Raw genomic sequence first — 15,064 nt, 5'->3', positions numbered from 1 at the left:
ATATGGGGAACTCATTACCCCAAATACGCAATGTACATTTAAGTGTGTACACATCGTCAATATATTGTTTGACATTCAAATTGAATGTTGCACACGCTGTAACCACATGCATACACAGGATCCCCGTGCAACGATCGATACACTCTATCGCCCGAAAAGTTTCAAGTTTTGGGAATATAGTTCTGCAGTTATCAACCTCGCCCTCTGAGCGTTGTCCTCCATAGCATTCCTAACATATTTGACATGCACGTGTCCAACCTCCATCTGTTTTGATTCTCTCAAACCCATTTTTGGGATCAAAGTTGCTAGCCTATAATATGTAGCTGAGAAAACTGATAAAATTGGTAAGTGACACGTATTCCTTAAGACGAAATTAACGGCATCGATGAGGTTGGTCGTCATATGACCATATCAGTACCCATAATCAAAATATTGAGCCTATTGCCACAGCTCCATGCTACCCAACCACTGCCTAAGAGAAGGATAGGACCCCGCCATATCAGTCTCCAACCTCGCCAGCTTATGCCTGAATTAGTATGGTTCCAGCTCGTACCCTGCATATGTATTTCGATATAACATTTTACGATTCCTTTTAGTAAATGGAATAAAAATATTTACAAATATAATTTTAATTATGATATTTGTACCCGTATTCGCGATTTGTTTGTGCCAATCTTTCTTCTTATACTCCTTGTGGAAGTTGACAGCGATGTGGCGAATACAGTAGACGGACGGAACCTCAGATCACCGAATTGGAACAACAAGACCCTTGGAAATTCTCAGACACAATGCAAATGTTTCCTTGTCTGTAACATGCTTTCATAAGTTCTTAATGAAAAATTCCCAATATTCGAAGTTCTTCAACTCTATGATGGTGAAGGCGATCGATTGTACATTTCAATTACCATCTTATGCAACTGCAATCAGTAGTATTTGCTTGTATTTTCAATAAAGCCACATTCTATCAACCTGTACAAGAGGTTTGCAATGGGAGAAGACTCCAACACATGGATCAAATATCCTGAACAATTAGCGAAAAACTCTTCTCTTCGGTTCAAGTTCCCTATTCGGGCCTCTATAAGACAATGTTTGCAAGTCCAGGACAGTTCCTGGCACGTACTCTAGCATTGCTGAAATCCACCCCTAAAGTTCATTGTATGACTTATCCCAGTCGTCGTACAACTACTCCATGGTCATTTGTTTCACCCATTATGCTTTCCTTGTACGACATTCTATACTGAAACTGGGTTTGCTTGTCTACAATCAATGTTGACACAGGAATGGTTAGGCTATCTTACACTAGTGGCTTGATGTAGTTGCAGATACTTTTGGCATCCTAGTTTCCGGTGGTCATGCGTCATACGTGTGATAGTGCATATATGGAGCCCTTCTAATTTTTGTAATTGCCAGTGTTGAGTCCTCTTCATAAATACATCTCAAACTCACTAGCCATACCTTTCATCAGCTCTCCAACATTCCCCAACATATAATGTCAGTGTAGACTTTGTGACCTTGTAATCAATCAACATCTTCATGTTATACTATTTGATGAAAAACACGCAGTCTGCCTTATTCTCGAACTGTTGCCCAATATACAACTCTTCCAACCGCGAATTTGATGCCAATCTGTGAGTAGGAACTATATCGACATATTCGAGGAACTCAAGTGCATGCATTGTATCTCGATCTACACTCAACATGTCACCCCTAAGGTAATTTCATAAAATAATGTCATGACTCGAGTTATTGAAAGAAAGGGCATAAACATTTTGTACCTCTTTCGTGCCTTCATCATTGACATCATCTGGAACCTCATCAAGATTGAGGTCACTAAAATCTTCAATGTTGTGATCATAATTTTCATCATTATTGGACCCTTCTTCAATGTTTGCATCGGTGCCTATCACCTTCAGATGTATTTGTGGATAGGGACCAGGGATAGGGTTATTATACGAACTCCCATCACAATTTGGATTTTCGAGTATCTACGATATCCCTCCGCAGTCTAATTGACCTATCCATTCGACATTAAGATCAAAGTCAAACCCGCAATGTTGACTTATTGGATTGACATTCTTAATGGGCTTTAAGTCAACTAACTTTGTAAATAACTCAACTGGTTGGGGGTCCTCATTTCCAATCGATCACCATATTTCCATCATAGTGCTCAAGTCATCATCAGCTAAAAGTTGCATCTCACAAAATTTTAACGGATCAGTAGAGATTGGAAACTTGTAAAATGATTTGGACATCGTCCGTCCACAACGAATAGCTATTTTCGTATTGATCTTTCTTTTCATTTCTTCTAGCTTCACAATTTTATTGAATCACAACCTTACTCTCTGCCAACCTTGAAATACACAACCAACATTACCTTATGCAATTTCACCATAAAGTAAAACGTACACCAAAAACATCGAGTTATTCATCTTCACCAAAATTTTTGAGCTCTCCTACTAAACACAATAATTTCTCTCTTTTCTTCTTTTCCAGTTCAACTGTTACAAGAATGTCAACAAGATCTATATATGTAGCATCATCAAGGTGGTTATGCCAAAGAGAATGGCTCCACCAAAATAAAAAATTCATTTTTATGGTTGCCATGCCATTCTCAATGGCACCACAAAAAAATTAATTTTTATTATTAAAAAACAATTTGAAAAAAAACTATGCAAAAAAATTGTAGAAGGGGGTGGCCCTATTCTCTATGGCTCCACCAAATAAAATATTATTTTTATTTTTAAATTAAAAAAACACAAAAAAAACTGACACATTAAAGTGGTGGCGCCATTATCTATGGCTCCACCACCATTATTTATTTTTTTAGCCCCCCCAATTATTGATAAATACTAGTATTTCTTTGGTATTTATACAGGTGGTGCCATTCTCTATGGCTCCACTAGAAAAATTGAATTTTTAATCCTAATGGTTGACGTGGCATGTTAGTGGCCCCAATCTCTTTGGCTCCACTAATTTTCACTATTCATTTTAAGTCATTTACGTACATAATAAAAAAAAATGGGTCATTTTTATAATTATTCAAAATTTTAGGGTTATTTTAATAAAAAATCGTAAAATTTACTTTAATCCTTTTATTAAAACTTGTTTCATATATAAAAAAAATGTATTTAAATCATGATACCTTTGAACTATCACATGGTTTGTTTGTTTCACTGAAAATGGCTTTTGGAAAATGATTTCTGTAAAATAACTTATTTTCTTGGAAAAGTTAACATTTTTTTATATTTGGATGAATATGTGTAAAATATTTTCTGTTGTTTAACAGATTTTTTAAAAATATTTGATAAAAGTTATTTTCAATGAGAATATAGTTCAACTCCTCATAATAAATATATATGGAAATATACTTCACATTTTCCCCTTTTTTAAACAATTTAGTCTTTAATAAATAAACCTCATGTATAATACCTTTTTCACACATATATTTCATTCACAAAATCATTACTTGGTATTCAAAGAATTTTATCATTTCATATTCTTCCCCTATCCTTTTCTTTACATATTTCATAATTTCACAATTTAATCATTTGTTTAATATTTATATTTATTTATTTTACATTTCTATCATAAATAATTTCTATACTAAAATCATAAACATTTAAAGAAAATAAATTTAAATCATTGTAGTAGTTACAACAAAAGTTGAGATGAAATATCTGTTTCTTCCTTCACTCATTAACCTTCTCTTTTCCATTTTCTTCAATTAGGTCCCCTCGTTTCTTTTCTTTCTCTTCAATTTTCATAACAAGCATGTAACATTTATAAATTAAAACTAAAATCAAATAATTTTTTTGTGCTAGATTATGAAAATAAACATGTTTGGTATGATAATTTCTTCATCTCTTACATTAACTCTTTGAAAACCAAAACCCCAACTCTTACTTTTTCCCTTCTTTAACACAGCTATGGGGGTTCTTTCATGAAACTAAGATGCTCACTAGCCTTTAATATAGTTTTTACTAAAGAAATTTCAAAGAAAAAGAAATGTTTGGAGTTTGGTTGGTTCAACAATGGAGGGAGGACACAAAGGAAAATAAATGAAAAGTTTGATGGAACTTGGGGGGTGAGTGACGGTTTAGACTTGGTGAAAAGATGATAACTTTTCATCTTTTCTCCTACTTTTTACACAACTTAGGACTGTACCGCACCCCAATCTAGTATCTTGCTTATTAGGCATTTACAATGGGCAGCAACCTTCGCCCTCATAGATTCCCTTATCTTGTCACTTGTATTTTTATTTAACAATGATTTGAGTCACATATCTTTAATGGAAGTACATGGGAGTTATGGTGTTCATTGTGAGTATAAACATTACAAGGTTCGTGGAGTGGATGCAACTCATGATTATTATGGTCCTTATGGGAAACATGACATAGAGAAGGAAGCTCAGATGCTGTCATTTTAACTTGTTCTATGTGTTCTGTTTGTGGTTTCTGGATTGGGGTTGACTGTAATTTTGATTAAATTAGATGGACGATCTTAATTTTTGTGGTGATATGTTGAGCTATTAATATTTGATAATATACCTGCGATCTAATCTATTAACTTTGCTTACTAATTTAGCATCTTAAATTCCCCTTTCTTCGAAAATTCCATCGCATTTTGCTTTATTGATCATACAGTTCCTAACTTTTCTCCTTTAGCAGCACCATTTTTTTTCTGCAAGATTTTGTCTTTATCTGGGAATCTTAAAACTTGGATGAAGTGAGTGTGGTGATTCATTTATGATTTTCTAGCTTACATTTTAATTTAAATCTTTTGTGTTTGCTTTTGTTGGCATTAATTATGAATTTAGGATTATGTCACTTTGCCATAGTATTCAAAGTAATTAGTTTTTGTAGTACGTACCAAAGGAAGGTGTTTGATGAATCCTTGTTTTAATGGCTATATTTACAATGGGACTGCTATTGCAGCATGCATCATTTGAAAGTGGGGATAAGCTCAATGAGGGTGTTTTTTTTCCCTTCATAATGGGGTTTACTTTTGGTGGGGATAATGAGAAAGCAGAAAAGAAAAAGGAGGAATCGCGCTACTCTTGCTATTGTGGGGATTTTATTGAAGAGTGGAGCCCACAATGTGGAGTTGGAGGAAACGTTATTTTGAGGAAACCATAGCATAGCAATATCGGATCTCTTTTCGGATCACACCCAAAAACAATTTTCTTATTTTTATCAAACCCTAATGTTATTTTCATTATTATAAACTTGTTTTAACTTTAATACATATCATTACTATCTAACTTTCATTTTCACATTACCTTTTAGTAACTATAACTCTATAGTCGAGTCTTACCTGCAATAGTTGGTTGGAACCTTGCCAACTTTTTTTTTTTTTTCGTTTTTCTTCCATCTTCATGCATGCGTTGGTGAGTAAATTGTGATTGGTGTTTCGCGAACGGTCCATGTATACTCTATGGGAAGGAGACGCAATTTACGAATCCAACAATCTTTGCTCCCTCCATCATGTCTGAAGGATTAGCCCCCATAGCTTTTGTCTCCTTCATAACATCTTACACCCTCAAACTTCATAATTGGTCCAAACTCCTCCTCTTCCACCATCACCATTATTGAACTTACCATTTCGAAACTTCTTTCCTAATACTACTCTCACTCCTTTCCTTTGTTTCTTTCCTCGTCGCGGCCTCAGGCCTTTGAGCCAAGCATAAAATCACTACCCTTTGTCTCTTCTTCACTGAAAAAACAAATCTTTTACCACCCCTTTTTAACATAAAATATTCACGTCATAAATTCCTTAAATCGACATCCTTCTTAACATTCACCAAATGTGACAACCGACAATCCAAAACCTGACACTTTTTTGTTGTTGTGCCGACAAACAGTTGAAACTGCAAAAAGAGCCTTTGTTTAGGCGGCTATAAAAATGAATGCTTTGAAGAACATTGGCGCATGTAGTTTGAGTGGTGGGTTTTGTAAAAATAGATGCGTTAGATTTTGATGGTACGAAATAGTGAAGTTACGTTATCTGTGTTCTTTTTAAAATAGTTTTATGTTACATTATTATTTTTATCTTGAAAAAATTAAATTTAACTGAAAATTCTAAAATTTAGAAATAAAATTATTGATGTAACATAAAACTATTAGAAATTAATAATATTCTTATTTCATGCAATCTTTTTTACCCCGATAGGAAAGGATGGTATGAATAGGGTTGACACATCATCTCGTATCTCTTTTTAATTGTTTAATGATATTTTAATAATTTTTTTATATTATTGATACATAATTTTGATATTTTTTTTAACCTAAACCTCAAATCTCAAACTCTAAATCCTAAACTTTGAATCTGAACTCAAACTTAAACCAAAGGGCCTTGAACCACATGTCAAGGTTTGAGTTTGAGTTTTATGGTTCAGGTTTCGAGTTTAGGTTCAAGTTCGAGTTCGAGGTTCAAGATTCGAGTTTAAAGTTCAAGGTTCGGAATTCAGATTAAAGAAATTATCAAAATTATGTATTAATAACATGAAAAAATTAAAATGAGATACAAGATTACGTGGAGCGCTTAGTACATACCATCTTTTCTGTACTGTGATTGGCTTTCAATATTCACTTCACAACTATCGGTGTAACTTTTGCAAAATAGAAGAAATAAAAACTACAGTCTTATTTCTTCTGCACTCGCCTTTTCCTTGTGTTTTCTCTGTATTTTTTTGTTGTTTCATGTCAGATTCTTCTATGAGGGGCCAACGCCATTTTCTTCTGAAAAAAAAGAACAGAACCAGACACAAATCAGCCACGATTGCATGCGTGAAATTGAAAGAAGAAAAAAAAGATGCACTTCAAAGTCGGCAGCCGACAGTTACTTTGTTATTTATTTAATTTTTTTGTATTTGATATATGTGGAAAAAACCCCGAAAAAAGAAAAGAAAAGCACGTCTCAATGATGTGATAAAGCAACGAGGGACAGGTCATGGCAAGCTTATCCTCCCATTTGAATGTAACACAAGCTGTATTATTCATTAAAAACGGAAGAATATTATTAAAGTAAGGGCGATTAAATTATGTATCGCGCGACTCCCCCGGTCTCATTTTATAAGAAGGGAAGAAAATCGCGCGTTCCGTGTCGACTGCGAGTGCGACGAAACCATGCATATACATGTCATATCGTCCCTTATATATAGGCTACCAAGATGGAGGCAACATTTGGAACTTCTATGGGTACTACTCTTGTATTCTTTTCACCTTCACTTTTATGTTTAGCTTGGAATAATGGATTTCCTTCTGGTTACCACCCAATCATTTAGAAATTCACATTCACTCGACTTAAACATTAAGGGTCTGTTTGATTGCCAGTAAAATATTTTCCGTAAAATGATTTCTGGAAAATGTTTTACTTTTCTGTAAAATGATTTACTAGAAAATATTTTCTGGTGTTTGATTGAATCTGTGTAAAATATTTTCTGCTGCTTGGCAGATTTTTTGAAAATATTTTTCGAAAAAGTTGTTTTTACATATATTAATATATATTAATAAATTTTTATATTTTAAATTATTTTTACATATATTGCAATGATTTATTTATAATAATACTCAATTATTAAGCTACAATATTAATCGTTATAAATTAAAAAAACTAATATCAAATAAATTATTTGTAATTATGTTAAAAAAACAAGTATTGAATAATTAAAAAAACAAGTTACTGGAAAATCGATAAACAGAAGCAGTTTTCTACCGGAAATGAAGGAAGGAATGAAGGAGGCGATAGAGAGGAGAGCACGGAAAATGTCTTACGAAAATTGAAAGGGTAAGACATTTTCCCTAAAATGTAACCCATTTTCCCTTGTTTTGGAGTTCATTTTCCAAATGGAAAATGTTTTCCGCCAATCAAACGCTGAAAAAGTTGGAAATGATTTTCCGGAAAATCAATTCCGTCAATCAAGCAGACCCTAAATGATAGGTCAAATTCAAAAGGAGCACTTACCTCCTTCTTCAGCCTACACTTTAACTTTAGTTGCTTTCTTTGAATGTGCAATGAGATTAGCTTTCATGAGATTAAAAATTATAGAAATGGTAACGATTCGTTATATAATAGTGAGATTAAAATATGTGTTTGGATCCAAATGAAACTATAATGTTTAAGTGAGAATATATATACTAATAAAAAAAATATAAACATAAATTTATCCCCTAACATTTATTTATTTTTCATTTTAATTCTTGTTTTTTTTTTGGATATCTTGGCACTCAACTTTTAAAATTTAGTCAACGTAGTTACTTTTTATGGAAAAACTGACTAAACTGTTAAAATTTGTACACTTCACTACTAACATGGATAATTTTTCTAAAAGTTTTTATGATTTTTTTAAATTTTTTAAATTTTAAATAATTTTTAATTATTTTTTTTGAATTTTTTGAATTATATATAGACTACCAAGCTTATGGTCACATCAATACCGTTAAAATTTTAAAATTTAGTCCATTTTTAAGTGAAAATTAAACAATTTAACTAAAATTTAAAAATTAAAGACTAAAATTACTTTAAAAAAGAATAAACATTAGAAGCTAAATTTATCTGTATACCAAAAGAAGTTATAAATGTAAAGTGGGATACGGCACAGGAGTTTTTGTTTGCCCAGTGGGGCTTTTTACCGCAGTTGAAAATTGCAGGTGCAGCTGCAAAAATGCAATGCACCATAGGGTTTCCAAACACCATTTTGTTATAGTGAGAAGGAATAAAAAGGTATATACAACCCCAACAAAAACAAGGTTATATTTGTGAAATAAAAAAGTTAGTAGCTTCAATGGAATTACAATTTCAGTGGGTGATGTTTATCCAAAGGAAAACTTGTGAATATTGACACCTACCAGAGAATTATCAATAATACACGCCATCACCGCCACTTCACGTTTTCTTCTCTTGCATGGCTTCACAATCTTACAAGCAAACGGGATATGTGTCAAACCATTGTTTTGCCTTTCATTCTTTATTTGCCACCTTTACATATACATATTTATAATTACATTTCATTATCCCATGCAGTCACCCTTTTCCCACGCGTCCATTATTAGATAATATTACTCAACTATTCTAATCAGAGACAAGAAGGTCCAAAATTTTTGGAGTAAAAATTAAATTTTATATGTTTACAATATTAAAAAAAATGTAATTTCATCATTTAAATAGTCTATGTTCTTATAATTTTTAAAAGATTAAATCAATTTTTTTATCGTTTTTAGGAGGTAAAAGTATAATTTCATCATTACTAATTTTAAATTTTATAAATTATAAAGGAACTAAAATGGAAAAATTTTCATTTTAAGGTGACCGGCCTCTACCTGCTCTTTAGGGCGAAGCAAAAATTTTGTTTAGAGGGGCCGAAATGAATTTTTAATTTTTAATAGTTTATATCTTCATAATTTTTAAATGATTAAATTAAATTTTCATAATTTTAGGGGGATTAAAGTGTAATTTTATCTTTACTAATTTAAAATTTTAAAATTTTCTAAAGAGCCAAAACAATAATTTTCCATTTTAAGGGGGTCGGGCCCCCTACCAGCTCCCCTGGACTCGCCTCTGCCTTTGCCATTGATTCTAATGAACACTTAGTTCAATGAGCAAACCCTTTTGAAGTCACCCAACTTTCACTTAAATTTTAATTTAATCCTTTTCTTTATCACCCTTAATAATTTATTTTCACTTAAGTTAGTTGATATAATAAAGATTTCTCCTTCTTTAATTGATCTTTATTCTAAATATGAAATAATTTTAAAATTTGGAGCATATACCTTTTCAATTGACTTATAGAATACGAAAAAATAAATTCGTTTCACGGCTATACTACAGTTTTCCCGTTTCCTTGTCGTGCGACATGCGAAGGTTCACAAGGGACAGCGAGCGACGACCATTGACTGATATGGGGAGCATTTAAATATGAGGCGCGTTTCAACTACGCTGGAGAGTACAGATTCATCGTGCGATGCGCCTAATTTCATTATCAGAAAGGATAACAAAAATGAAATAGAAAATGGGCGCGCGATTCTTACCTTTATGGTGGTGACCTTTTAAAGTCAGTCCATCAACACAGGACCTCACTATAGCATTTTGTATTTCGGATCAATGGAACAAGATATACGGGGAATAAGAGTTACTAAAAGTTCTATCACATTTGTATATGTGTAAAATTTATATATCTAGAATATTGATGTGTATTTAAAATTATATATAGAAACGAATTAATCATAATAACACATGAAATATGTGAGATATGTAAATAAAAAATTAGATTAAATTATGAGTAAAATGATAATTAAACACATAAATATATCAAATATACAATATTAAATGCACTACAACTATTTATCATGGTTTTGTCATCAATTGTCAGTTGACTTGTGACACCAACTCAATTAACAACATTATTTATAATATACAACTAGTAGATAGTAAACTGTGCATATTAAAAATATATAATAAATATTAAAATCAAGTTTTGGTTAAATGGTAAATTTAAAGTTTTACAAATCCAATTGACGCGGGTTCAAATTTCACTATTTGCATATTTTTCTTGATTTTTTAAATGCAAAGACTAAAATAACCTTGAATAATATGATCTATTTTAATTATAAAAGATTATTTTAGTAATTTTCTTACCAAGTTCGTCCTAGTTAACCTGTGACACCAACTCATTTAGGGGTTTTATTGATAGTAAGTATAGATATACAATTGATAGAGATAATAAAATGTACATATTAAAATAAAGGTTTGGTTGAGTGATAAATATAAAATTTTATCAATTTAATTGTCGTGGGTTTAAGTTTCATCATATGTATATTTTTATTGGTTCTTATTAAAATAAAAAGACTAAAGTACCTCAAAAAAATATAACTTATTTTAATTATAGAAAGGTATTTCCATAATTTCCCTAATCAAGTTAGTGCCCAATGATTTTTAACACCAACTCAGTCAAAGACTTAAATAATAGTATAGATATATTTATATTTTATCAATATATACTACATTAATACTTTTATATTAATTTTAAAATGAATAGTGGCGGTGGGGAAGGTAAAGAGAAAAGTAAATTTTGAGGATAAATTAAGATTATTTATAAATTTTAGAATTATTTTTTAAAATTATAACTAAATTAATATAATATGTAAAAGTTGAGGACTAAATTTATTTTTATAACAAATAATAATAAAATAAAAACTGAACCAATTTCACCAACAATTTAAATCGATTTTCAGTTTTTCAATCTTCTTGTTCAAACCTAATGATGGAGAAAAAGCAAAAAAAAAAAAAAAAAAAAAAGTCCCCAATACGTCGTGATAATGCAACGTCAGGCAGGTTATGCCAAGCTTATTCTAAGATTCCTCCCATACCAATGGAAATGTTTACTTATAGAAAGGGTAAATTCCTATTCGGTTATCCAACTTTTATTGAGCTTTCATTTTAGTCACCTAAAATGAAATTTTTATAATTTTGTCACTTAACTTTTAGGGTGCTTTCCTTTTAGTCATAGAACTATTAAATCTCTAATGGTGGTTAAATGTATACATCACATAATGTTCACACTTTCATTTTAGTCGCCCAATTTTTAGGATGCTTTTATTTTGGTCATTCAAAAATATCCTTTTTTTAAGTATTGGTCAAGGTAAAAAAAATTAAAAATTAAAGTGAAAAAATGGTAAAAACTAGAATAATAATTTAAAAGTTGTTAAATTGTACTTGTTTACTCTCTTGCCGAAAGTTTTAATTTTTGTTTCAATATTGAAATTTTAAATTTCAAAATATAAAAATTAATTAAATATATTACTAAAATTTTTTATCCCTTAATAGTGTCAACCGATTTGTTACTAATATTAAAATTAATTATTTTAATTTCTACCGTTTTTTCATTTTAATCCTTTCTTTTTTTAACCCAATCCCTTAAAAATGAATATTTTTTGAGTCATTAAAATGAAACAACCTAAAAATTGAATAACCAAAATGAAAATATGAACATGATGTAACATGTACAATTAATCATCGTTAAGATTTAAAGGTTGAATGACAAGATTGTAAACCTAAAATTTGGTTATCAACTAAATAGCTTACCCAACGTAGAAGCTCATTGAAAGAGGAAGGAATATTAAAGAAAGCGGTAGGCCCTATCAAAACATTTGCTGTCTGCCTCGCGATGCGGTTTAATTTTATAAATCGCGACACTCCTCCGCCAGTCAAGATAAAAAAATCGCGCGATCGTTCTCGATTGCGAGTGCGGCACAACCCTTACGTTATCTCGACTTTTGTGCCTCATATATCATCTATAAATAGGCTGCCAAGATGAAAGAGACAAAACATTCGGAACTTCCCAGGCTGAGGAAAATAAAGAGACATGGAGGAAGGGAGCAGCACCAATCCAGATAACAAAAAAAAATTGGTATTTTAATATCCATGTCAAGAAAAACCCTTGTACTTATTGCGTTATTTTCCTTTGGTTTTTAGTATAAAGTAATGTAATTATTATGTGAAATTTGTGGGTACTCACACAGGGTCAGGGAGGAAAACGGAAAGGGAAAAAAAGGGTAAGTATGAGGGAATTGAAAGCAGAGATGGCAATGATTTGTGAAGAACAAAACAGGCTGAGAGAAGGGCAAAAAGAAGTCCACCAAAAGTTCTTGAAAATTCAATCCAAGTTCTCCTTAATGCGTGAACAAGGAAACTCTGCTTTGTTTTTTCAGTAGTCTCTATGGCTGCTACTTGTCTATTGTTTTCACCTTTACTTTTAAGTTTAGTTTAGAATAATGGATTTGGATCCGGTGATTATATGTTTCACACAGTATAATGCTGCATTTATTTCATATTATGACTTCCATTTGGTTATTATATATGATTTCATATTACCCAAATCTACAACATATTTGACATCCAGCAATTAGTATAGTTCAAGAAAATTTATAAATTAAAATATTTTTTGATAAATTTTAAAATTATACATGAACTTTGATTTAATGTCCAGTTGTATATATGAATTTTAATTTAATGTAATTATATACGTGAAACTCTAATTGTGGTTCAAATGTATACTTGAAACTTTAATTTCGATTTAATCATATATATTTAAATAAATACATCAATTTATTTTAATATTAGATAAATATAATTATTTATGTACGCAATATATAAACATAAAATATTGTTATATCAATAATTGTGTTAATAATTTATAAGAATTGGATCGAATCAAAATTTTATGTATAAAATTACACAAAATTAAAGTTCCTGTATACAATTACACATTAAATTATAATAAAAATTAAAATTCAAAGTCGAGGTGATTGTTTTAACTTAAATTCGAAGTCTTCAATTTTACAAAACTAAAACAAATTTAAAATTTAAAATTCAGGCAATTATTTTTCTTTCTAAAAGTAACATCCCGAAAGCAAAGTCAATTGCCAAAAACTAAGATTCACTCTACCCCTTTGATATGGAATGAGCTACTCATTCGATCACTTCTTTTAAGAAATAGCAAAATGAATGGCATGTACAAATTCTCCTTAAAGAGATGCTAATTGAGTCATTAGTATAATAACAAAAGATAAGTTCTGATTAACATTAGATCAGGAGTTTCTGGGCATCCCCTCTAATAAAGAAAAATGTTGAGGCAGTGCATGTGCATGTCTTTTGTAGCTTATGTTACAGGATGGTTCACTAACATAAAGCAACGATTAAAGCTTTCTCATTGACACCTCAAGGACCCCCTTTCAAACCCTAATATTTTTATCTCCTTCACCATTTGTACTGTATGGAAAACAAATAGTTCACCCCTTTAAGCAAAAATTGCTTCTGAACAAATAAAAATTCCATTGATCTCAAAGAATTTATAGTTAAATGTTTTGTGAAATTTTAACTGTAAATTTATGCATGGATTCTTAATTCAATTTTTTTTTTGATTTAATTCCCACCATGTAAGAGTTTTTGAGTTTTTGTTGGGGTAGAGATGAAACTAATGTCAAATGTTATAGGGGCCAATTCATATTTAAATCTACAAATTTATAGTATTTTTTAAGAGTAAGAAAACTTGGAGCCAATTAATATTTAAATTTAGATATTTATAGTCTACTTAGTATTGTTAAGAGAAAACAAATAGAGGCAACTCTACCATCAACGTAGTTTCATCCGTAATGAATTTTAAAACTATTCTATATTTAAGAAAAAAATCGAACCTTTAGTTACTAGTTAAAATAGGAAAGATTATTACTATTTCACTTAATCTCATAGCTAATTCATTTTGGATAGATATAAATTGTTTTGCCCAAGTGTAGGCAACCTTGATGATTATTTAATATAATATTAAATTCCTTCATAAATACACTGTCGAAACCATTTTTTTGAAATTAAAAAAAAATAAGGATCGACTTAAAAAGGAAAATGGGGAGTCGCCACCGACCTTTTAAGGAGGTGTGATCGGATCACCTTGAAAATAATTTTAGGTCTGCGAATTTTGAGAAAAACGGGTTTGGGAGGCGGTTACGCACGAGGAAGGGTTAGCACCCTCGTAACGCCCAAGATTGGTACCGAATCGATTGTTTCACGTCTTAATGTCGAAATTTTAAAAAGATTTTAAAATACGATCATTTTATTTTGAATAAATTGACTAATAAAACACTCTTATTTCAAAGAAAACAAAATGACACACCCAATACGTTAGGGCACGACATTTTTAGTCCTCGAGAATAAGCTCGTCTTATGATTTCAAAAACTTGCGTGGTGAGATTTTAAAAGGATATTCAATTGCTTTGAGTCCGATGAAAAAATGAAACCCAATACGTTAGGGCACGATTTCTCAAAGTTCTTAGCATTGAATATTGCCCTTATTATTTTTTAAAATCCTCATTTCGAGAAAACGACGTATCACATTCAAAACATTAGGACACGACTTATCGAATTCCCGAGATTGAGTTTTATGTATCTTGATTAAAGAAAACTTTCGATTATTTAGATTCAATGAGGGGAAATAGAACCCAATACATTAGGGCTCGATTCTCTCGGCGATTCCAAATATTGGGTATTGTCTTTATTTTGAAAGTTCTCGTATAAA

The 15,064-nt window shown here is 31.1% G+C and overlaps 1 long non-coding RNA gene across 1 annotated transcript; it reads left to right on the top strand.

Moving 5' to 3' along the window:
• The first annotated feature begins 12,135 nt into the window (after positions 1-12,135).
• On the top strand, positions 12,136-12,824 carry LOC107894738 (uncharacterized). Its single transcript, XR_001683240.2, has 2 exons — positions 12,136-12,403; positions 12,516-12,824. It is a non-coding gene; the product is annotated as an uncharacterized lncRNA (long non-coding RNA).
• The last annotated feature ends 2,240 nt before the right edge of the window (positions 12,825-15,064 follow it).

This window comes from Gossypium hirsutum, chromosome D13 (genome assembly GCF_007990345.1).
Source record: "Gossypium hirsutum isolate 1008001.06 chromosome D13, Gossypium_hirsutum_v2.1, whole genome shotgun sequence".
Classification (NCBI taxonomy): domain Eukaryota; kingdom Viridiplantae; phylum Streptophyta; class Magnoliopsida; order Malvales; family Malvaceae; genus Gossypium; species Gossypium hirsutum.
The sequence above is the reverse complement of the archived record's forward strand: the minus strand, read 5'-3'. Positions and strand labels throughout refer to the sequence as shown.